The following is a 25,304-nucleotide window of genomic DNA, read 5'->3' on the forward strand; positions in this document are numbered from 1 at the left end:
ATGGCATTTCTCAAACAGGTTACCAAGTTCCATGAAATAAGGCAACAAGGTAAGTTTGGAAAATGGAGACAGGGAAGAACATATTCAAGGGGGAAAAAAGATAACTCCTTCTCTGCAATCTGTGAAAGATTTAGTCCATACAGATGTTTCAAGATGTTTCTTCTCTCACTCTCCAATCGCTGGGTTAGTTGGCATAGGGTTGGAAGGGAGGAAGGGGAAAATTGCATTGCCCCACCTAGGGCTAGGACATGCTAAGAAGGAACTGAGTCAGAGTGATTCTGCCGTATGTTCCTCAGGAAGTACGTTGGTGGACACTGACCACAGCTGGGTTTAACATATGGAAAAGTCATTCATACTCTCAAGGGAGTAGTGCTGTGGTACCCAAGGTTGGGGAATAACTTACTGAGTCAGATAATAATCATCATCATCATAATAATTGTGGTATTTGTTAAGCACTTAATCTGTGCCAGGCATTGTACTAAGCACTGGGGTGCTTATAAGCTAATCGCTAGTTTATAAGCTAATTTAATAGCTTGTAAGCTATTACAAGCTAATCAGGCTGGACACAGTCCCTATCCCACGTAAGGCTCACAGTCTTCATCCCTATTTTACAGATGAGGTAAATGAGGCCCAAAGAAGTGAAGTGACTTACCCAAGATCACATAGCAGACAAGTGGTAGAGCCGGGATTAGAGTTTAGGACCTTCTGCCTCTCAGGCCTATGCTCTGCCCACTAGGCAATACTGCTAACGGCCAATCCCGAATCATTGAAACAATTCTGAAGTTGACGGCTGGCTTGCCAGCAGGACTGATTTGATATTTGCTAATCTTTTCAATGGTATTCGTTAAGTGTTCACTGTATGCCAGGCACTGTGCTAACTGCTGGGGTAGATACAAGGTAACCAGTTTGGACACAGTCCCTGACCCACAAGGGGCTCAAAGTCTCAATCCCCATTTTACAGATGAGGTAACTGAGGCACAGGAAAGTTAAGTTACTTGCCCAAGGACAGGCAGGAGACAAGTGATCTTTCTCCAAGCTTTGATTAATTCCTGAACATACTGTACAGCTTCACTGGGAAGGTCCCTAGTACAGTCACAGTGGAAAACCTGAGAAGTCCTGACCACATCCAACATCATTTGATACAGTGCTAACCTTCTCACTGTGTCTCCCTCTCACCTGTCTCGCCACCAACCACTGGTCCATGTCATTCATTCATTCAATCGTATTTATTGAGCACTTACTGTGTGCAGAGTACTGTACTAAGTGCTTGGGAAGTACAAGTTGGCAACATATAGAGACAGGCCCTACCCAACAGTGGGCTCACAGTCTTGAAGGGGGAGACAGAGCACAAAACAAAACATGTCCTACCGCTGGCTTGGAACAACCTCCCTCCTCAAATCCACCAGACCATTACTCACTCCGCCTTCAAAGCCTTACTGAAGACACATCTCCTCCAAGAGGCCTTCCCCAACTAAGCTCCACTCTTTCAGAGTCTTGTCCCTTTCTTCCAGCAAACAAGCATGCACAAAGACAGACTGTAATGCTTACAAATTTATAGTTGTGAATATACGGTTGTCTTTAGATTACTGACTGAAATTTTCCAAGTGGATGCAGCTGAAGAGGCCCACAGGACTGGCAGTCATATGTATAGATTTTCCCCGTTGTGATGGCACGTTTGCTGTTTGCAGCATTTACCGCTGATACATTCGCCTCAGCCTCCTGATGCTCTTGAATCTTCTGTTTGAAAGAGCCAGGTTTTCTTCTTTCTTTGCAGAACACCAGGCTGATAAACTGCAGTTTTCTCCCAACATGCAGCTTTAATGAAGTCATTGCCTGCAGCTGCTCTTAACTGAATCGTTTAAGTGCTTCCTTGTTTGTGGTTTCTCCATTTCGGTTCAACATATAGCAGTTGTTAGGATTCCCTACTGTCATCAATTCTCCACAAATATCCCTCACTAAACTGCATTAAGAAGGGATGAAAGTGAGCCGGTTTAATTCCAGGACTTGTGATCCTATGTTCCCGCTTGATTTTGAGTATCTTAAGTAGTTGGTGCTGTTGGAAAAGCTCTAGTTGGCTAACATATAATTATGGTAATATGGTCCCCTCTGGACTGTAAGCTCATTGTGGGCAGGAACGTGTCCACCAACTCTTATATTGTCCTTTTCCAAACCCTTAGGACAGTGCTATGCACACAGAAAGTGCTCAATAAATATGATTGATATGGTATTTGTTAAGAACGCCTTATGTGTGGAACACTGTCTTAAGGGCTGGGGTAGATACGAGTTAATCAGGTCCGACTCAGTCCCCTTTCCACAGACACTGTCCAACATGGGTCTCACAGTCTAAGTAGGCAGAACAGGTATTGTATCTCCATTTTACAGACGAGGAAATTGAGAGCCAGAGAAATTAAGCGACTTGCCCGAGAGCTACCTAACATCACTACTACACGTGCACAACGGCAGTTGTGAGCCCTGGAAACAATTGGAGCCGCTCTCTCATCATCAAGTACAGCATCCCACTGAGGTAATTGCAGCCAGAGCTGGTGCAATCTCCTTGATGTGCTTCTGGCTGAGTCTCCTGCCCAGCTCCTCCCTCAGCAGTCGGTCTTTTCTGGCCATTTCTCGGCTGACCTGGACAAGTTTCTCAATCCAGAATGGAGTTCAGCAGGCCTCCCCGTTCTCCCACCGCCTGGCCTCCTCCTCAGCCCTTCCGTAAAACAGAGCTGTCAGAGAAGAACGCTTTGTGAAAAGGTATTTATGTAGCTCAGGGTTGGGGAGCCATGAGATCATGGAAGAGAATGTTCCTTGCAGCAAGCCTGGGGCGGAGAGTGAAGGAGAAGGGAGTGCAATGATAGTGTTAGGACTAGCCAAGCCACCTCAATGACGCCAAGATAAGCAGTTATCACCTTCCATTCTGTACTGTAGGATCCTCTAGACTGTCAGCGTAACTCTATGGGTGTTAGAAATATGTCTACCAACTCTGTTATATTGTCCTCTCCCAAGCACTTAGTGCAGTGGTCTGCACACATTAAGGTCTCAATAAATATCACTGATTGTAGGATCTTGTTGTACTGAGATGAGCAAGGAGAAGGTCCCTTGCAGGAGCAGCAAACTGCCTGATTCTGGCAGAAAGGTTGGATAAAGGGGCAAGCAATTGGAGGGCTGTATGGTGCCAATACGAGAAACCATGGAGGAAATATCCATAATGGTCCTCCCTTGGCTTGCCTCAGGCCCCGTTGCCACCACAGGCAAGCGACAATTTGCTGCTTTTCATCTGATGAAGCTTAAAGCGTTTTCTGATAGCGATAGGGGAGTGGGTAGATGAGTCAATCAGTGATATTTATCAAACGCTTAATTTGTACAGGGCATTGTATTAAGCACTTGGGAGAGTATGATCGAATAAGGGGACACAATCCTGGTGGGCATCTGACCTGCCTGTCACGGTTTTCAAACTTGCAGAGATGAAAAAACGGACATCATAACATCATCGTATTGTCCAGAACGGAGCATGCCACGTTAGTGGAGGCCACTAAGGTGATTAGCCTGGAGCCTCGGAAAGCCTTCGCTAAGCCTTGGTTGTGTTTGGGAATCAATCAGTCAATCCATCAGTGATATTTATTGAGCACTTACTATTTGCAGAGCACTGTATTAAGTGCTTGGGAGAGTTCCATCACAAGCGCGTGTCGATACTTTGCCTTAGTTTTCTTCAGATTTAATGTGTTTGTAACTCCGTGGCTAGAAATACTTTGCAACATGCATATAAAATAGAATTATCTGAGTTGTTGTGTTGTAGATAATAATGAAGCATTTGTTGTAGTGATGATGATAGAATAATAAAAATCATAACTCCTTTCCAAAATAGGTTAATTTGTTATGGGAGGGCCTAGTTTCAAAAGACACCTATAAAAACTAATGTCCTCTGATTTTGACTGTACCACTTTTAAGTATTTCATCTGCGATATGTATTGGCCTTGGCCAAAATTTCTGAAGCTGTTAAATTATTTATGTTTTGCTGTACTCAGAGGGTATTAGTGTACTTGTCATGTGAAGTTTAGGTGTTTGTCTCGTAGCCAAAAAAATAGACTGAGAATCGAGACTACAGACATTCATCCAGGAGAAATAACTACATGTTAATATTAAGTGCTATAATCCATTAAAAATGATGCAAAAACCCTGCGGGGTTCTACAATGTCCTCCGTGGTATGAGTGTTTATAAGTCATGTTGCAGCAGTATAACAATCTATTTGATTGTTGCTCCTTTAAATTCTGTTCAGAATGTTAGGGGCTTCTGCATGATTTTTCTAAAAATATGTTACAGCATCCCAACTGGGAAAGTAATTTCATGCTTGCTTTTTAAAGAAACTATTCAAAGAACTCATTAAAACCATTCATTTAAATAATCTGGTGTATGTTCATTAAGCTGTGTCCTTTGCTGAAAATGTATGAACTGCTGCCAGAAAGTAAATGAAGGGAACAGATGTTTAACGTAAAAGGTTAGACCTTCATTAAAATTGTTTAAAGAAGCAGCAACTTCCCCCACCAGCTCCTCAGAGAAACATTTATATTAATTTAAGAAAGGCTAGTAATGGGCATGAGAAAAAAACAATAGGTCAATTTCATAACCCTTAGCATTTTCATCACTTATTCTTTTTGGATTGCAGATACGGTTGAATGAAATGTACATAATCAGCAAACAAAATGTGTAATTTTTAGACTCTGTAACTTGAACAAAGTTATAGGGCTCTGTCTGCACAGGGCTGATCTTGAGGAGATTCAGCATTTCCTAAGGATTTTTTGCTCAATTCTGCCGGACCCTTTGTTTATTTCAAAAATTCAATTTTTGCCCTTTAGATTTCTGTAACAGTTCAAGGTGTTGGAAAGATGTTATGCAAGTTGGGGAAAATCTAAGGAGTTGATTCGTAGTTCATGAAGAACAGCTTTTGTCAAACTTGGCATTTAATTTTCCTCGAGTGAGTGTACTGTTCTCCTGAGGTTGTAAATCTGCCATAATTACACCAGATTATTAGGTATGTCTTCAGTGCTTTAAATTCTCAGGGAAGAGATATCCTGTTGCTTTTTTGCCCATTTAGTCCATTTTTCCTTTTAACTTTATACAGAGCTGCTGTGGTAATTGACACAGCAGCAGTGAAACAGAATGGGCTGAATGTATGATTCTCTTCTAACTCATAATTTGGTGCTGTTCTCATTTCTTGACTTTTCATATAGCTTCAAAGATGATTCTCTGCTATAAAACCACTTGTTTTTTTTATGGTTGGTTTGTCCTCAATTATTACAGCTTTCCAAAAGAGTTTTCATTAGGTGGGTAGTTAGATCTACAGGACTTCCGTGCTATTATGCTTCACGTGCCTTGTTGGCTCTCAATCGGATCAGTGCCACTGTGTCTTAGTATGATTAGAACTATGTCAGAGCTATAATACTAGAGCATCAACCCTGGCAAAACTGCTCTACATTTGCTAAATAGCTTGGAAACCAATAGTGTGTCTCTTGGCCTAGGTTCATCTCTGTATAGTTGAGATTCATTGTGGTAGAAAACTTCCACAAAATGTAGATTCATCCATGTGTGGTAAAGACTGGTAGCCTTAAATTTGACATCCTAAGAACAACTTATTAATTAAAATAAGTAGCTAAGCACTTGCTTTCAGTTTAATGAAATCTGACTGCCCTTAATTGGGTCATTTGGGGTCCAAATATCCATTTCATTATATTGTAGTCGTCATTCTTGGATAGAAATACATGTGACACGATTTATGCAAGGTCCGCCCAGCAACAGACATCATTTTGGGAAAGAACAAAAGGTGTGTTTCTTAATGCCTAAATGAGACTAGCCTACAAAATGTTGTATGCGTTTGTGTGTGTGTGTGTGTGTGTGTTTATGTATGAGGCAAGACATCCTTGAGACACTTGACAATCTTGAGCTAAGCACACAAAATGAGGTTGGATGCCAGGCCAATGAATTAGGTCAACTTCTTGATTTGACAATGATCTATTTTGGGAATTAGCTTACTTTTACCATTGCAAAATTCAGCTGGTTCAAGGGAAATGGTTTGCAAATGGAGAGAAGCAGCATGGCCTAGTGGAAAGAGCACAGGCCTAGGAATCAGAGTCTAATCCCTGCTTCACTATTTGTCAGCTGTGTGGTCTTGGGCAAATCACTTAACTTCTCTGTGCCTCAGTTACCTCATCTGTAAAAATGGGGATTAAGACTGTGAGCCTCATGTGGGATGTGGACTGTGCCCAACCTTAGTTTTTTTCTACCCCAGCACTCAATACAGTTTCTGACACATAGTAAGCACTTAGCAATACCATAAAAAATGCAGAAGCAGTTTGTCATAGTATTTGCTTCACAAAGTTTCCATCCATTGAGAAAATCATATGAAAATAAACTGTTAGGAGCAAGGGACTGAAGTGGTCTGGAGAAGGTGGTGGTGAGCATATGAGCATATATATATCTTTAATTTATATATTAAATTATTTATTTGTATTAATGTCTGTCACTCCCCTCATTGTGGACAGGGAACGTGTGTGCCTACTCTGCCGCATTGTACTTTCCCTGACACTTCATTCATTCATTCATTCATTCAATTGTATTTATTGAGCGCTTACTGTGTGCACAGCACTGTACTAAGAGCTTGGGAAGTACAAGTAGGCAACATATAGAGACGGTCCCTACCCAACAGTGGGCTCACAGTCTAGAAGGGGGGAGACAGACAACAAAGCAAAACATATTAACAAAATAAAATAAATAGAATAAATATGTACAAATAAAATAAATAAGAGTAATAAATATGTACAAACATATATACAGGTGCTGTGGGGAGGGGAAGGAGGTAAGGCGGGGGGGATGGGGAGGGGAGGAGGGGGAAAGGAAGGAAGGGGGCTCAATCTGGGAAGGCCTCCTGGAGGAGGTGAGCTCTCAGTAGGGCTTTGGAGGAAGAGAGCTAGCTTGGCGGATGTGCGGAGGGAGGGCATTCATCATCATCATCATCATCAATCGTATTTATTGAGCGCTTACTATGTGCAGAGCACTGTACTAAGCACTTGGGAAGTACAAATTGGCAACATATAGAGACAGTCCCTACCCAACAGTGGACTCACAGTCTAAAAGGGGGAACAGAGAACAAAACCAAACATACTAACAAAATAAAATAAATAAAATAGATATGTACAAGTAAAATAGATAAATAGAGTAATAAATATGTACAAACATATATACAGGTGCTGTGGGGAAGGGAAGGAGGTAAGATGGGGGGATGGAGAGGGGGACGAGGGGGTGAGGAAGGAAGGGGCTCAGTCTGGGAAGGCCTCCTGGAGGAGGTGAGCTCTCAGCAGGGCCTTGAAGGGAGAAAGAAAGCTAGCTTGGCAGATGGGCAGAGGGAGGGCATTCCAGGCCCGAGGGAGGACGTGGGCCGGGGGTCGATGGCGGGACAGGCGAGAACGAGGCATGGTGAGGAGATTAGTGGTGGAGGAGCGGAGGGTGAGGACTGGGCTATAGAAGGAGAGAAGGGAGGTGAGGTAGGAGGGGGCGAGGTGATGGACAGCCTTGAAGCCCAGGGTGAGGAGTTTTTGCCTGATGCATAGGTTGATTGGTAGCCACTGGAGATTTTCGAGGAGGGGAGTAACATGCCGAGAGCATTTAGTAAGCACTCAAATAATTATGGTATATGTTAAGCACTTACTATGTGCCAGGCCCTTTAATGCCATTGATAATGATAATGAAGAGTGCCCAAGGTGAGTGTTGGGAATGCCATAGAGTGAACACATCCAGAAGCCAGTGCAAGACAAAGGGTAGTTTTTCCAAAATGGAGTTTTAGACTCAGCCTTACCCAAGGTCCATTTGTTTTAGCTCTGCAGGGTGTCATGTGCTCGCATGCATATTTGAGTGTTTGCAGATTTTATTCAGGGTTTGAAATTACCTTCTGGGTTCATTTGGGATCACACTCCTCCAATAATGCATTCCTACCCAGAGACAATTTCTATAAATCTGTATGTGGCTAGCCTAGGTTACGTTATGATAATGGGGCTGTGAATTATATTAGCAAAGAGTCTCAACTAGCCTTATGTCTCAATTCAAAGAAGTTCCCTTAAGGTAAAAATTTCAGCTGAATCACCACTCTATTGAAAACCACTCATAATTTCCAATTATTGCTTCTGTTGTGTTTTTTTCTTTTGAGTGAGATTTAATTCCCGTAGTGTCTTTCTAGCCAGCACTCTCCCTTTCGCCTTTTCCAGCATCTAAGCCCTATTATTATGCGTGGCCCATTTTCCCACCCCAATCTTCTTCTTTTGAATAGTATCAAATGCATGCTGTATCACTTGAGCAAGCATAACGTTTTTACCTCAAACAGACATGGGAGTTTTGTGGAGGGCTCAGTTGTGTCTGTTTGAATACACTAGGGTAAATATTTACTTGGGGCTGAATTTTAGTGTTTAGCGTCTCTGTCATTCCATGGTTTATCCTCTGATTTCATGTTAAATTTAGCTAATGGGAATTCTGTGGGTGGAAAAAGCAAAGCATATGATGCTCATGAGATAAATTTTGGTGAAACACAATTTCAGAAAGATTTGTTGGATTTCTTGGGGATAGAATGGGAAAAAGGAAAGAAAAAAGTGGCTGAAAATTTGCAGGAACTTAATGCGCTTTCATGATTTTGTGCTGTTTCAATTTAAAAAAAATCTTAAATGGTTTAGCCCATTAGAGCCTAATGTGGACTAATTGCTTCTGGTGTTTTCAAATCCAAAGAATTTGCTGGCATATATTCTAATGAACTCACACTTCTTTGCTGGGTGGACACAGTAAATTCTTTTTTAAAGTAAGCAAATACTTAAAAAATGACACACACTTATTACTTAGCATTTTAACTGTTTGTAGTATGGTTATCTAAACAGCTATCTCAATTATAGCCTTAATTAATATTCAGAATAATCTGTTGATTTTAGTAAAAGTGTGAGTCTGGAATTTTTATTCCCGTGCTTCCTTTGATTTCTTGGTGATCAAGTGAAATTACGTTGAGGAAACAGAGGCTCAGAGGGCAAATTGTAAATGGGGAATATGTGTTGAGAGTTGTTTGAGAGGTATGTGGCCTTGTGATTAGAGCATGGGCCTGGGACTCAGAAGAACCTGGGTTCTAATCCTGGCTCCACCACTTGTCTGCTGTGGGACTTTGAGCAAGTAACTTAACTTCTCTGTGCCTGTTACCTCATCTGTAAAATGGGGATTAAGACCGAGAGCCCCGTGTGGGACAGGAACTGCGACAAACCTGATTAGTTTGTCCCTACCCCAGTGCTTAGTAATAATAATAATAATAATAATGTTGGTATTTGTTAAGCACTAACTATGTGCCAAGCACTGTCCTAAGCGCTGCAGTAGATACAGGGTAATCAGGTTGTCCCACATGGGGCTCACAGTCTTCATCCCCATTTTACAGATGAGGTCACTGAGGCACAGAGAATAATAATAATAATAATAATGGCATTTGTTAAGCGCTTACTATGTGCAGAGCACTGTTCTAAGCGCTGGGGGTGGATACAAGGTGATCAAGTTGTCCCACATGGGGCTCACAGTCTTAATCCCCATTTTACAGATGAGGTAACTGAGGCTCAGAGAAGTTAAGTGACTTGCCCAAGGTCACACAGCAGACATGTGGCGGAGCCGGGATTCGAACCCATGACCTCTGACTCCAAAACCCGGGCTCTTTCCATTGAGCCACGCTGCTTCTCTAATGCTGGAATTAGAGTACAATGCTGGCACACAGTAAGTGCTTAACAAATAATGTAAAATTAAAAAAAAAATCTCGAGAAGTAGTCAGTAGTGAAAAGACAAAGTAATGTTAGGCAGGGATTTTTTTGGTTTGGAGGCACCCGCTGGAACAACCTAGTTTTCTCTATCGTGGGAAAGAAAGTATTCAGAAAGAAAGAAAGGCCATTCAGTAAAGAAAGTCAGTGGGTGCTCAGTAAAGATGCAGTCAGTGGGTGCTCAATAACTCATCAATTAAGTACCGTTAATCTTCAGGTTACATCATTTACCACAGCCCGCCATCACATGTACATCTGTCTTGAAGTTATTGTAGGTATTTTGGATTGCAAGTTGATTTTCTTTCACCAGGCTATGATTTCCATGATGGCAGAGGCGTTGTTTTATAATCTTGTGTTTTCCTTTATTGCCTAGTGTGGTATGATGCACAAGTGTGACAAACCTACTCTTTCTCTTCCAATTTCTTCTCTACGATTGTCATAGCAACAGAGAAACATGAAGGCTAGGTACCCCATCTTTCACCAAAAAAGACAAGCAGAGCCAACACTCCTCTCCAGCACCAGCATTATAGAAGAACACTAAACCCCATTCCTTTTCCGCATCACTGCTGAGCTCAGACACAGAGTTGGCAATTTGGGGCCTTTATTTAAAGAAGAAAGTATGTGTGCTGGTTACATCATTGTATTATAATTCACCTTCACAAACAAATCCCATGAAATGAAAACTATAGGCAACATAACCTAGTGGGAAAAAATGTGGGAGTCAGGAGTCCTTGATTTCAGTCAAAGCTATGCCTTTGGCCTGTTGTTTAACTTTGGACAACTCACTTAACCTCTCTATGCCTCAATTTCCTCATCTTTAAAATGGGGGTAATGCCTGATTTCTCTACCTCTTAGATTATGAGCCCAAGGATTGAGTTTGATCTGATTATTTTGCAACTCCCCTTAGCGTAATGCTTTTGTACATAAGTAATGGATTAATCAATACTATTATGCTTTATAACTAATTTATGTTCACCACAGGGAAACCACATTACCTAGTGGAAAGGGAGGGGCCTGGGTGTCAGAGACCTGGGTTCCAATCCTGGCTCCACCACGTCCGTGCTGAGTGACCTTGGGACAGTCACTTAACTTTTCTGTGCCTCAGTCCCCTCACCTGCAAAACTACTTAGATCATGAGCCCCATGTGGGATGTGATTATCTTGTATCTACCCCAGCACCTAGCACAGTGTTTAGCACATAGTAAATGCTTAACCAATACCACATCTATTATTACCATAATAGTTAAGGCTTTCTCTGCAGTCCTCATAGCAGAAATGCCTAAAATTGTATCCTGATGGCCTGAAACATTGCTTTTTCAGTATCATAAAACCAGGGAGAGACTTGAACTCCAAGGAGAGAGCTAATGAACTAAAAGTTCCATGAAAACAACTAAGTAGGAGGTAAGAGTTTCCACTATGACTGTGTTTGTTGGTAGCCCAGGGACAGTGGTCTTTCTGACCCCCAAGAAGGGATTTTAGGAAATCATTCCTCTCATCTTTATCGAAGAGAATACAAGACAGGGAAAAGATGCTCCAAATCAATGATATTTATTGAGTACATACTGTGTGCAGAGAAAGTACAATAAGTGCTTGGGAATGTACAGTTCAGTAGAGTTGTACATACGATCCCTCCAAGAGGAGCTTACAGGGTGAGACAGACAGTAAAATCAATACAGTTGATTGGTTGATAAATTACAAATAAGGGAAATAGTAGAGTATTGGGATGTGTACAAAAGTGCCTTGGGGATGAGGTGAGTATCAAAGTGCTAAAGGAGTACACAGACGAGTGCAGAGGGGAGGGTGTGCAGGGGAGGTGGAGGCTTAGGGAAGAGCTCTTGGTAGAGATGTGATTCTACTTATTGGGTGATCAAGTAAGACAAGCTAGTATTTAGTCCTCTTTTCCAGGGCTTAATTCATTTGGAAAAAATGTCTGGGGGAGTCAAGTAGTTACATCTATCTTCATTTTTTAATTTGTAAAGACGTGGGGTGTGCACCAGTTATTTTCATTGTTGTCAAAGAATATCCTATAGTCTACTCAGTCATAGTCAGTGTATTTGAAAGGGCAACCTACCAGTACAACACTACATAGAATGTTAGATGTTTACATTAGATTCAGCTCCTGGTTTATGAAACTGGAAAAGTAGGGGCATTCCTGGCTAGTATGGGGATTCCCAGTCCCAGTCCCTGCCATCCAGAACACCCTCCCTGAAATGACCATTTCTCTCTTCCCCCACAGCACAGTGAAGGGGAAGAGGCAGCCTGAGCCTTCTGAAATTTTCAAACATGGGGGTTGTCAATCAATCATATTTTTTGACTTCGTGCAGAGCACTGTACTAAGTTTTTGAGAGAATACAGTACAACAATATAACAAACATTCCCTGCCCACAACAAGCTTACAGTCTAGAGGGGGAGACAGGCATTAATATAAATAAATGAATAAATTACAGATACATACATGTGTGCTGTGGGACTAGGGGGAGCAGGGGAATGAATAAAGGGACCAAGTCAGGGTGACGCAGAAAGAAGTGGAAGAAAAGAAAAAGAGGTTTAGTCAGGGAAGGAGGCTTCTTGGAGATGTTGCCTTCAATAAGGTTTGGAAGTTGGGGTGGGGGGAGTCATTTTTCTGCCTGTTGGGGGTTGGGGTCGTTGTGGCAGTTGCATTCTGAATAACCCTACCTGGGTGGTGAGGACCCTGAAACTAACTGTATTCTTGTCCTTGCCTTTTTATATTGTTTTCTTGTTGTTGTTGTTGTTGTTGTTTCGCCTTTCCTTTGGTGTCTTTCTCCCTTTCTCCACAATTCTCCCGTCAGCCCTGCTGTGAAAGAGATTTTAAAGTACCTTGCTCTGGTTGCAGACTTGCCCTATAACTCTTTACAGCACCTGAGATGTTTGCAAATTTTTTAAATTTGTATTTTTAAAAAATGAAATAGCGGTCCCAGAGGTGCTGGGGCTATAAACTGCCAATTAAGGATAAATTAAGCACTTTGGCAGTAATTCAAACTTGTAAAGCGTAAATAGAAATGTTTGATGTGGTATAATCCAGGCAAAAACAGATGTGTTCTGAAGAATATTCTTTTTGGGACCCTCTGGTTCTACTATGTAGTTGTGACCTACTTTCTTCTCTCATTTTCTACATATGCCAATGTTTCTTTTACGTGTTATCATCATTCTTTTGGCAGGTTCTGAATTGTGGTGGCATATTTCTTCACCACAAGCTCTTATCCACCTTTTACTATTTTTTAACCAATATTTTTTTCCTTTCAAACTCTTCAAAGGTTTTAGAGGACCTGACTTGAATTATTGTTTCATCTTGTACCATTCTGACTTCATCAATTATTCCTCCTGGACACCTTTCACTGTAGTTTAGGAAAAAAATCATATGTTCAGCAAAGGGTGAGGTGACCATTAAGGTGATAGTAAATATAATAAATACCTAAAAGGAAAAAGACTTTAAGGCAGAAGTTACTACTTAGAGTACTCTTTGGGTGGAAGTGATTTATGTTTTAAGAAACAGTGTTGTAATACACTCTTATCTGTGTTGTGAAACAAGTCTTTCAGGTTCTGTGGTGCCACTGAACTGTTTAATATTCCTAGATTTCATTTCCAGGATAAATCTTCAAAGAGTGGAGTCATGAATATGGAAGTCATATTTTTTTTTCACTAAAATTGTGCATTTCAAATTGTGTGAATCCCTAATCCGATTGATGTTCAATTCATTTATATCTGAAATATCAGGGCCAGGTTTTTAAGTGGGCCCACATCAGCGCCCACAATACAATGCTAGTTTGGCCATGCAAAATGACATTTGCATTCCATCAGGTTCTACTCCCAATGTGGACGTTTGCATCATGAGACTTCACCTTCTATGTTCCTCAGCTTTCTGAGCATAATGTAAAACCTTTTTCTGGGATCTGAGATCTTGCAGTGGGAAGAAAATGAAATAAAATCAGGTATTTAGGTGATTTTTCTTCAGAGATGGGAGCATTTTTCTTGTATCGTACTTGCACCCAAAGACAGGTCAAATATCCAGTTGGATCTTTGAAATCTAAGAGATAAATTAAGAATCGGCAATTGACACCTTAAAAATTGGTTATGTAGGAAAAGGGGAAAGGGTGGCAGGGGGACAGAAGAATGGGAAGGAAGGAGTGCAGCTGGTGAGCCAAATAGCATCTACTCTAAGACTTAGGAAATGGCCAGTTATAGGGTATAATGCTAATCACAGTTTTAGGCAAAGCCACCTACTTGTAGCAATCATTACAGAGACCACTGTGACTCCATCGTTATTATAAATTGTCAAAGTAATACTAGCCAACTCTCATTCATAAAATTTCTATATGTTCTCAGTTCTACTTCTTTCTCTGAGCATCATAGCACCAGCCAGATCACCTCAGGTATTTCAGCTGCTCGCTCTCTTCCTCCCTTCAAGGCCCTACTGAGAGCTCACCTCTTCCAGGAGGCCTTCCCAGACTGAGCCCCTTCCTTCCTCTCCCCCTTGTCCCCCTCTCCATCCCCCCATCTTACCTCCTTCCCTTCCCCACAGCACTTGTATATATGTATATATGTTTGTATGTATTTATTACTCTATTTATTTTACTTGTACATATTTATTCTATTCATTTTATTTTGTTAGTATGTTTGGTTTTGTTCTCTGTCTCCCCCTTTTAGACTGTGTGCCCACTTTTGGGTAGGGACTGTCTCTATGTGTTGCCAACTTGTACTTCCCAAGTGCTTAGTACAGTGCTCTGCACACAGTAAGCGCTCAATAAATATGATTGATTGATTGATTGAACTCTTGAGAGTTACAGTACTGAGGTCAGAGCATTCTTATTAGAACTTAACTTGGCCCTGAAGAAACCAAGTCAACCGATGAAAGAATCACGATCAAAGGTGATTTACTGAATTTACTGAATTTTTGGCCACCGTGGGATTGTTTCAGAGAAAAGATGAAAGTAAGATAATGCATCAGTATACATTTACTTCATCAACACTTTTTTGTCTGCTGTCTTTTTTTATGGTATTTAAGCACTTACTATGTGTCAGGCACTCACTGTACTAAGCACTGGGGTTGATACAAACTAATCAGGTTGGACACAATCCATGACCCGTGTGGAGTTCACGGTCTTAATCCCTATTTTACAGATGAGGTAACTGAGGCACAGAGAAGTGGAATGCCTTGCCCAGTCACACAGCAGTCAAGTCAAGCAGTCAAGTCAAATAGCAGAGTTGGGATTAGAACTCAGGCCCTTCTAACTCCCAGGCCCATGGTCTCTCCATTAGGCTATGCTGTTTCTCAGTCATGTCACCTGTATTTCTTGTGAGCCACTAAGCAGTTAGATTCAGGTGAGAAGAGATGGAAATGGTATTTCTTGTCTTCCTAAGAACTGATTGGAGTCTTGAGCCCCTTTCTGATTCAGGTGAGAAGAGATGGAAATGGTATTTCTTGTCTTCCTAAGAACTGATTGGAGTCTTGAGCCCCTTTCTGAAGGCTGCACAGCAGGAATATGGAACAAGATCAGAATTGGGCTCATTATGGGTGATCAGCTGGCTACAGGATGTGGTTTCCTAGTAACTCTAAAAAGGTGAGGCATTGTGCTTCAGAAGGGTAGGAAGGGAAAGATGTAGCACATTCAGCAGCAGCTGCCTAAAGCATTTGTTCTGAAAACTGCTCTTTGTTCCAAAGAATGCACAAGTCCTCCTTTGAGAAATTGGCTGAATATGCCTGACGAACATTAACGTCACTACTTTTTCCACTTCATTTTTCTTTTCAAAGATAGATCATTCAAAACAATAATTAGAGTGATCAGGAATAAAGCTAAGTTGGCTCAGACAACATAGAGGTCAGCCGAATAGATGAAAGGAAGAACAATCAAGACTGTTCCAATAAAGGGACAGAAAAAAATTATGGTCACATCTATTTAACATCTGCTACTAAAAGAAGCAGTGGCCATCACCTCATTGGACCAACTTTTATCCCTTGTTCATATCGCTCTCATGGCTGACCTCTTGTTCAAGTCCTCCCTCCTTCAAGGAACTCCCTTCACCTTCAAATCCAGCAGCAACCCAAAGGATAGTGACTGTGTCTAATTCACACCTGGGTATTTTTCCCAGTGCTTAGTGTGATGTTCTGCATACAATAGGTGCTCAATGAATATTATTATTACTACTACCCTCCCCACCTTCACAGCCCTTCTAAAATCATATTTCCTCCAGGAGACCTTTCCTAACTAATCTCTCGCCTCTCTCCCTACTTCTCCATACTCTGCACTTGAGCCCTCACCCCCTACACATTTAGCTAGTTACTGCCCACCCACAAACACACAAAGCATTTATATAGCTATCTTAAACTCTCTGGTTTCTCCCAACCTTCATTTTATTTTAGTGTCTTTTTCCTCCACTAGATTGTAAGATTCTTTAAGGGCTGGGATCATGTCTACAAACTTGATTGTACTTTCCCAAGTGCTTAGTAGAGTGCTCTGCACTTAAATGCTCAATAAATCTTATTTATTGAAGTTATTTATTATCTATTATTATTATTATATTATTTATCATCGTTCCCAAAGTATATATTTTATTTTCAATATTATATTTTATTTGCTATGCTATATTCATGGTGTTTTGAGAAATTTGAAATGTCAGAATCCTTTAATACAATTCTGACCATTCTTCCCATATTCTTCCATTCCTAGTAAATAAAAATTCTCCCAGTGAATAGATAAATTGTCAAGTAAAGAAAAACAAACTCTTTCTTCCTTGTGAGTGAATGCAAAATTAATATTGACTAATAAATTACTCATGACAACAGTGGAAACAGGCATCCGGAGCTTAGTACTTGACACGCTTGAAGAATATGTCTTCCTAAATTTTAATTTTTTTAATTCTCTGCTTCCGTTTTTAAAGTGAACTAAATCAAACTCTGATGAATGTTGTTGCCTGGCCTTCCAACATCTTCAATTAAGCTGGGTTATCAGCTCTGCTGTCATCTTAAAGGTCTGCGGTTGGGATGGCTGAAATGAGAACTTTGTCCAATCAGCAATCAGACTTCTCCTTAATATTAAGGTACTGGTGAGAACTTAGAATTGAAAATAAAGTTCTTTACCACTGGGCGATATCAGTTAAAGGGACAACCTGATCACCTTGTAACCTGCCCAGTACTTAGAACAGTGCTTTGCACATAGTAAGAGCTTAATAAATGCCATCATTATTATTATTATTATATGGATACATACCCAAGCACTCAAAGGTACCCAGTACTCTGACAGGATTAATACTCCTGGCCAAAATTCCCAACTTGCTTCTATAGACAATTATGAATTCAACATTTTATCGGAAGGATTTCACTTTCTCTATTTTGTTTCTCCAGTCTTCATGGTCTCCAGATAAATGTGTACTGAGCAGAAAATGACAGTTTGAGGTGACCGGTTGCTGTTACTGTATTTTATTGAATTCTGCATGGGCTGGAAGAAGGCTGAATGAAAAGTTGGTTGACTGATGATTATGTGCAGATTTTTATGGTTAGATTTTTATTTTTGTAGGTCATTTGTAACAGTTATAACTTGAAAGAGGGAAAGATCAAAATGCAGTTCGGTGTACAAAACACCAACGGATACTCTGCCGATTAATACGTCTTTCAAAATGTACATCAAAAGTTTGGTAGCTTCATCTCCCCTCTGTAGATGTAACATTCCAAATAGATTCAAATGAGAAATTGAAATTACAAAAACTGTACATTCTTAAGAATGTGGAGCTATCAAATTTCCTGAAGATTTTTGATTCAAAGCTGTGACTCTAATTGCCTTTAACCAAATAGTATCTGTTTAAAGTTTTTTGATTGAATATTCCATTTAAACAGTACACGTAATATAAAACAGTAACTCATTAGAAGGGGGGGGGGGGAAGCCTGTAAAAAAACCAGCATGACCCAATCATCCTCTGACAAAAAATTCAAATTATAATCCAAAGAAATATTTTCATATACCAGGGAACTGGGCATTTTTCAATAGCTAGGCTGATATTGTCTCCCCCTTCTAGACTGTGAGCCCATCGTTGGGTAGAGACCATCTCTATTTGTTGCCAACTTGTACTTCACAAGCGCTTAGTACAGTGCTCTGCCCACAGTTAGCGCTCAATAAGTACGATTGAATGAATGAATAAATGAGTCTTGCTTATAACTGTGATTGTCAGCCACTGAATTAGCCCATACTAGGAATCTTTTTCCATGAATTTTATATTCTTTGCTTTAACAGTAAGGAGATAGCATGAACAGGACTTTCTCTTTGGCCATTGTTTTCTTCCTTCTCAATACTGGTTATTAGATATTGCTTTTAGGGCAAGACAAGATGACCAGTGACCAGTGTAAGAACATTGTAAGACAGTCAGCATCAACGCAAATGATGAAATGTACCCAGAAAGAAGGGCAGCAGCAGGTTACATGAGACCCTGACCCATACTAACCATTTCAAAGCACACTGCACACCTTTCTTTTTTCCTTAGGGCTAGTCCTAGAACAATAATAATATTAACAATAATAATAAAAGGTATTATTTTATTATGCTGTTGATAAACGCATTCATCATTCACCAAGAAGCACTAATTCCCATAGTGCTTTTTCCAGGGAGTAGGTTAATAGTCTCCCTGGAAACAGATTCTAGGTCCTGTGGACTTCAGCAGAGACTTCTACAGGATGTCATTTGTTAACTCAGGTTACTTCCATCAGTCAATCCATCAGTGATATTTATTGAGCGCTAACTGTGTGAAGCGCTTGGGAGGGTACAGAAATACTAATTATAATGATGGTATTTGGTAAGTGCTTACTATGTGCCAAGCACTGTTCTAAGCACTCAGGTTGATACAAGGTAATCAGGTTGTCTCACATGGGGCTCACAGTCTTAATCCCCATTTTACAGATGAGGTAACTGGAGCCCAGAGAAGTTAAGTGACTTGTCCAAAGTCACACAGCTGATAAGCGGTGGAGCCGGGATTAGAACCCATGACCTCTGACTCCGTAAATATAGTAGACACAGTCCCTGCCCTAAAGGATCTTACAATTTTGTGGAACTTAGTAATTATAGTAATACTGCTATTTGTTAAGTACTTACGTGCATGGCTCAGTGGAAAGAGCACAGGCTTTGGAGTCAGAGGTCATGGGTTTCAATCCTGGCTCTGCCACTTGTCATCTGTGTGACTTCGGGCAAGTCACTTAACTTCTCTGGGCCTCAGTTACCTCATCTGTAAAATGGGGATTAAGACTGTGAGCCCCCCGTGGGACAACCTGATCACCTTGTAACCTCCCCAGCGCTTAGAACAGTGCTTTGCATGTAGTAAGCACTTAATAAATGCCATTATTATCATTATTATTATTATTATTACATGCCAAGCCCAGGGTTAAATACATTTATAATTAGAACAGACTTAGTCTCTGCTCCACATAGGCCTCACAGCCTAAGGAGGAAGAACAGATATTTAAACCCCAATTTCCAGATGGGAAATTGAGGCCAGATTACTTGCCCAAGGTTACACAGTGGCAGAGCTGAGACTAGAACCCCTGTCTCCTGCCTCTCAGTCCCATGCTCTTTCCACCAGGCCACACTGCTTCTCAGCTCCTGGCTCAGCAAAGGGATATCTGTAATCTGCAAGTTTTGTCAATGGCCACTCTAGAATGGCTGTTTTTTCACTCCTATTGCATGGATCTTAAAGTAGCAGCACCATTCTGAAGGTTCTGGAAAAGGCATGGCTGAAAATGACCTTCTATGGACATCTAGCCCAGCCTTCATCTTCAGCCTGTTCTTAGACTGTAAGTTCCTTGTGGACAGAGTTTGTGACTATCAACTCTAATACACTGTAATCAAGCATATTTATTGAGCGCTTACTGTGTGCAGAACACAGTACTAACGGCTTCGGGGAGTTGGTAGACTCTATATCAGGGATGGTAGTAACATTTCCTGTCCACAACGAGCTTACCGGGGAGAAAGACATTAATATAAATAAGTAAATGAAATTACAGATCTATACGTAAGTATTACTGCGCTCTCCCAAATACTTAGTATAGTGCTCAGCACAGAGTAAGCACTCAATCAACCCAGCGCTTGGAACAGTGCTTTGCACATAGTAAGTGCTTAATAAATGCCATCATTAATCAACCCCATTCATCAGCTGTTCAACCGCATACAATATCAACCATACCAAACAGATATAAAACTGAGCTGCTTTTGAGTTGATAACAAGAATACACAAAGAATAGCCTCGTGGCTGTATGAGGCCTCTGAGAATAATGAGGGAAAATATCCACACTAGAGGGGAAAAGCTGATGAAATCATAAGCATCCCATCCCTGGAATGTCTTGATTTCTGATGAGTCCTCCCCAGAAAGGTAAGAGGCCAATTTGCATATGCCTCAGGTTTAATTTACTGTATCAAGGGTGACTGTTAAGGATGTTGGTTATTCCCCCACCCCCTACCAGTACAGAAATGATTGGGGAAGGAAGCTCAAACGATGTAGGCTCATAAATTAGTACTGAACTTTGCATTGGGAATTGAGCTTTCCCTGGGCTTATCATTAATACAAAGTGCATTTGTAGTATATGCTGGGAAACATGGGCTCTTGGCACAACAGTATCCAGGCTGACACAACCAGCCAATTACCTTGTCACTTTGTAAGTTGATTATGTGTGAAAGGAAGAATAAGTAGTAAGAAGAGTTAAAATCTAATTTTACTGACTGCGCTGATGCCGACTTCAGTTACCCACGGTAATGGAAGCCCAGCTAAGCTCCATTCACAGATTACCATGGTTTCAACCTCCTCCCCCATTCAGTCTTCACAAATGCAGCACAAACTGGTTACTCCTAGGTAATTGAAAGTAGAACAGGGCCAGGACTACATGAGGACATTATTCTCCCAGTATTCTATTTAGTCACAGGGGGATATTTCATTTTCACCTTATTATTTTGCACAAGCTATGTAGTTTCTGTGTGCCTCGGTTTACAATATTGGGAGAATGAATTAAAGAGGAGTCATGTTTAAAGAGGACTTTAAGATTCCAGGACAGGAAGGGAGATATAAATCTGTGAAATGGTTAGAGACATAAATAGCATTTTTTATGCTATATGTTAAGCACTTACTATGTGTCAAGCGGTGGGGTAGATATAAGATGGCGCTCACAGCCCAAGTAGGAGGGAGAACAAAAGCAGTGTGACCTAATGGGAAGAGCATGGGCCTGGGAATCAGTAGGTTCTGGGTTCTAATTCCAGCTCTGCCACTTTTTCCTGTGTGATTTGGGCATGTCACTTAACTTCTCTGTGCCTCACCTGTAAAATAGGGATTAAGTCTATGAGCCCCATGTTTACAACCCCATTAGCGCATAGTAAGTGCTTAATAAATGCCATCATTAATCAACCCCATTCATCAGCTTGTATCCACCTCAGCACTTAATACAGTGCCTGGAACAAACTTGATTCACTGGGAGTGGGGCGACTGTTGGAACTTCTGTACCTGAAAAAATATTGCTCATGAAGAGGATTTTTGTAGTTTGTCTGTTTTGTTTTTGCCCCTTGCTAGTGACTGGACTTGTAGGTATATTCAAAATGATTGCCATATAAAATTCCCACACCCACACGATTTTCTCCTCTTCTTTCAAAGCCATTTGGTATAAAGTCATTGATTATCTCCTTCTCTTTTTCTTTCATAATCAGTAGTATTTTCAAACAATGTATGTCTCTCTATAAATCTGTCTACATGTATTTGCGCACACTCTCTGTCTCTCTCTCCCCCATTCTGCATTTTTCATTCTGGGTTTAGCGCTTTTGGTCTTTTTAAATTCATTATTAAGTCTATTTGCCTGTCATTCATAGTGGCACACAACCAAGTGTCTTTTGTTCTGGAGGATGATTGAAAGCTTCTTCTCAGCTTAATTAGATCCCTCAGTTGTCATCACATTGAGAAACCAGGTGGGGAACAGGCATTGTAGAACCCTGAGGATTTAAATTCCCCTAGCTTGTCTGCCTCTTTCTCATTTGGAGAGACGGGGTGAAAAATTTCCCAAACAGTTGAGCCAAAAACACTGGATTTGGCTTTCTGTCTTCAGGCCGGGACAATGATTTGATTAGTCTAGTTTTGTTGATGGAAGGGAAAGGGTTGAGGCACAAGGCAAGTTTTAAATAATAAGAAAAGGAAAGGTGTAGCTCCTTTGATCTTTAGGAAACAGCATGATTAAAGTGAGCCTCTAGGTGCCTGCTTTACATTGACTTATTGGGTGAAGTAAGGGGTAGACTTCTCTATCATGTGCCTGTGTAATAATAATAATAATGATGGCATTTATTAAGCACTTACTATGTACTATGTTCTAAGTGCTGGGGAGGTTACAAGGTGATCAGGGGGCTCTTAGTCTTAATCCCCATTTTACAGATGAGGTAACTGAGGCACAGAGAAGTTAAGTGACTTGCCCAAAGTCATACAGCTGACAACTGGCAGAGCTGGAATTTGAACCCGTGACCTCCTACTCCAAAGCCCATGCTCTTTCCACTGAGCCATGCTGTGTGTACGTGTGCGCGCGCAAACACACGCACACGCATGTGCGCGCACACACACACACACACCAGGACTATTAAAAATACAATTCTTTCAGTAATTATTCCCTCTGAATGAGTTAGGCACTTTGAATAATAATAATCATAGCATTTGTTAAGCGCTTACTATGTGCCAAGCACTTGAAGAGAAGCGATCAATGAGGAGCAGTAATTATTTCATGGCACTCAGTGGCAGTGTTGTAAATTACAAAATTGTAAATATTGTAAATGATATGAGAAGCAGCATGCTCTACTGGAAAGACCAAGGGACTGAGAGTCAAAGGACCTGGGTTCTAATTTCAGCTTTGCCATTTGTCTGCTGTGGGACCTTGGCCAAGTCACTTAACTTCTCTGTACCTCAGTTACTTCAACTATAAAATGGGGATTAAAATTGTGAGTCCCATGTGGAACGTGGACAGTGTCCAACCTGATTTGTTTTGACTCTACCCCAGAGTTTACTACATAATAAGCGTTTAACAAATACCCGAAAGAAAAAAATCTTGATTAATTGATAACAGTGTAGTAGATTATAAATTCCTTGAGGGCAGGGATTAGGTTTTCTAACTCTATTGTTCTCCCCTAAGCATTTAGTATACAGTTCTGTGCCCAGAGGGTTTCCAATTAATGCCGAAGCAGCATGGAGCAGTGGCTAGAGCACAGGCCTCGGAGTCAGAAGGTCACAGGTTCTAATACCGTCTCTGCCACTTGTCTGCTGTGTGACCTTGGACAATTCACTTCACTTCTCTGGGCCTCAGTTACCTCATCTGTAAAATGGGGATTGAGACGGTGAGCCCCACGTGGGACAGGGACTGTGTCCAACTTGATCTGCTTGTATCCACCACAGTGCTTAGTATGGTGCCTGGCAAATAGTAAGTACTTAACAAATACCATCATCATTAATATTATTATTATTATTATTAAGGGTGAATTTAGGCTACTAAATGCTAATTTGGAATCAAACATACTAGGGAGGCTATTCATGAGTTTCCCATTCCAGTGATGGCCTTTAGAGATGGACAAGACTGTCCGTAGGCATGAAACAGCAGCTCTATTGGAAATCAAAGGAAGGTGATGTCCATGAAAGCTTATGCATTTCTCTTCCTTCTACTCTCCCCTCTCCCCAAGGTTTATGGGCCTAGAACAGAGTCCTTTTTTTCTCCCTGTGGTTAAAATGACCTTACAGACACCATTTCTATTTAGACTCTCTTTGGATAGAGTCACAAAAAGCTACGGAGTAACACTTGATAAATTGTTTGTGAAGATGACTCTGGGTTGCAAGGTCCTTAGTGCAGTTTTGTTTTGTTTTTTTCCAAATGTCAAAAACCAAGGCAATCCTATTCTTTTGGAGCACCTTGGTATACAAATGGATCAGAGGAAGCTAGGAAGAAGGAATAGTAATTGAAATAAAGTCATTATTCTGTTGGCATCCAGTCTTTTCTATCAAGAAACTACTTGCAAGAAACTAGGTTTATTGATGGAGGAAGAAAAGCTTGCCTAGTTTTTACCTCGTTTTTAAAAAAAATAAAAAACGATCCTATAAGAGTCAGGCAAAAATATGATCTCTGGTATTTTATACTATGTTCAATAAAACATGTATATATGTCTATATATGTATATATGTATATTCATTTTTCTAGGTTAGAAAAACCATTTGCATGCCAAGGTATGTATCACTAAGTGTATGACTAATAGCTTCTTTCTAAATCTCTCCATTCCCACTTTGAAACTACATCTAAATAGAATTATGAACAAGAGAATAGAGAATGTGTTGATTCCTTAGTGTATTCCTAGAATATTATTCATTATTTTTATTTGACTCTGTTGTCTTCTATTATTGTCTTATTACTTCTTTGATGTCGGTCAACCATATAAGAAGCATTCCTTTATGTCTGATCAATTTTAATATAATTCATCTACTCCTATGTTTGAAATAATTTATAGCTGATTTTTTTTCCAGAACAGCTTGACATTGATAGTGGAATGATGTGATATTTTACTCAGCAATTTGTATAAGTCATTCTGAAATAAAAGTGACGGTGCCAAATCTAAAGAAGTTAGAGATAATTTGGGATAAATTTTAGCAAATCAAATATGAATGGAAGCTTTTCATGATACTTTCAACACATTCTTCAATATACACATTTTTCTGTTGATATGGCTTTTTTTTTTTAGTTGCTGTTAAATTTGACAAAATTGTTCTCTGGGCTTTTCAGGCAATGTAAGCTGCCTGAAATGTAAGACAAAGAAAATTAGATTTTAGCCAAAAGTTGTTCAAGGATATAGATGGACCACTAATATGTTATTGCATGAAACACATTACATAAATTGAACAATATACAAATATGATACTGATAAATTTCATTTTACTTCTGAAGCTGTATAAAAAAATCAAGAAAGATAAAAATAGCTTCAAATTTTTTTAAATCAGCTAAATTATTGTAACAGGAGCAGTGGTGTAACTTATTGTATTTTTTGAAAGTACACTTTTAAAATGTGATGTTTTGTGTCTTTTAGGACATTCTGATTGCTTGTCATTTGATGCATGGCTTGTCAGATGCTCATGGTCTATTAGCCCTGTGGCTTATGGGTTTGGTAAAAAGCAATTCTGTTGTGCTTCATTTGCACATTTCAGCAGCACCATTCCTTTTCTTATTTTCTCATATTAGAATAAGACATTTCCATAAAACTACCAGTTCAAAGAGAACTAGCAGTAGAAATGAATAAAAGTAAACCCCAGTATGAATTCCTAAAGAATATAGAGATGTTGCTTTGTAATCAACCCTGTAACTTATTTAAATATGTCCCTTTCATAGTCTTTGAATGGATTGCTCTCTGGGTGATGATGTAATTAAACAAACTCTCTACCTGAAAGTCAAAGAATACCATAATCACTTATTTAAATATCCAGCGCTTAGAACAGTGCTTTGCACACATT

This window comes from Tachyglossus aculeatus, chromosome 9 (assembly GCF_015852505.1).
Source record: "Tachyglossus aculeatus isolate mTacAcu1 chromosome 9, mTacAcu1.pri, whole genome shotgun sequence".
Taxonomy (NCBI): Eukaryota; Metazoa; Chordata; class Mammalia; order Monotremata; family Tachyglossidae; genus Tachyglossus; species Tachyglossus aculeatus.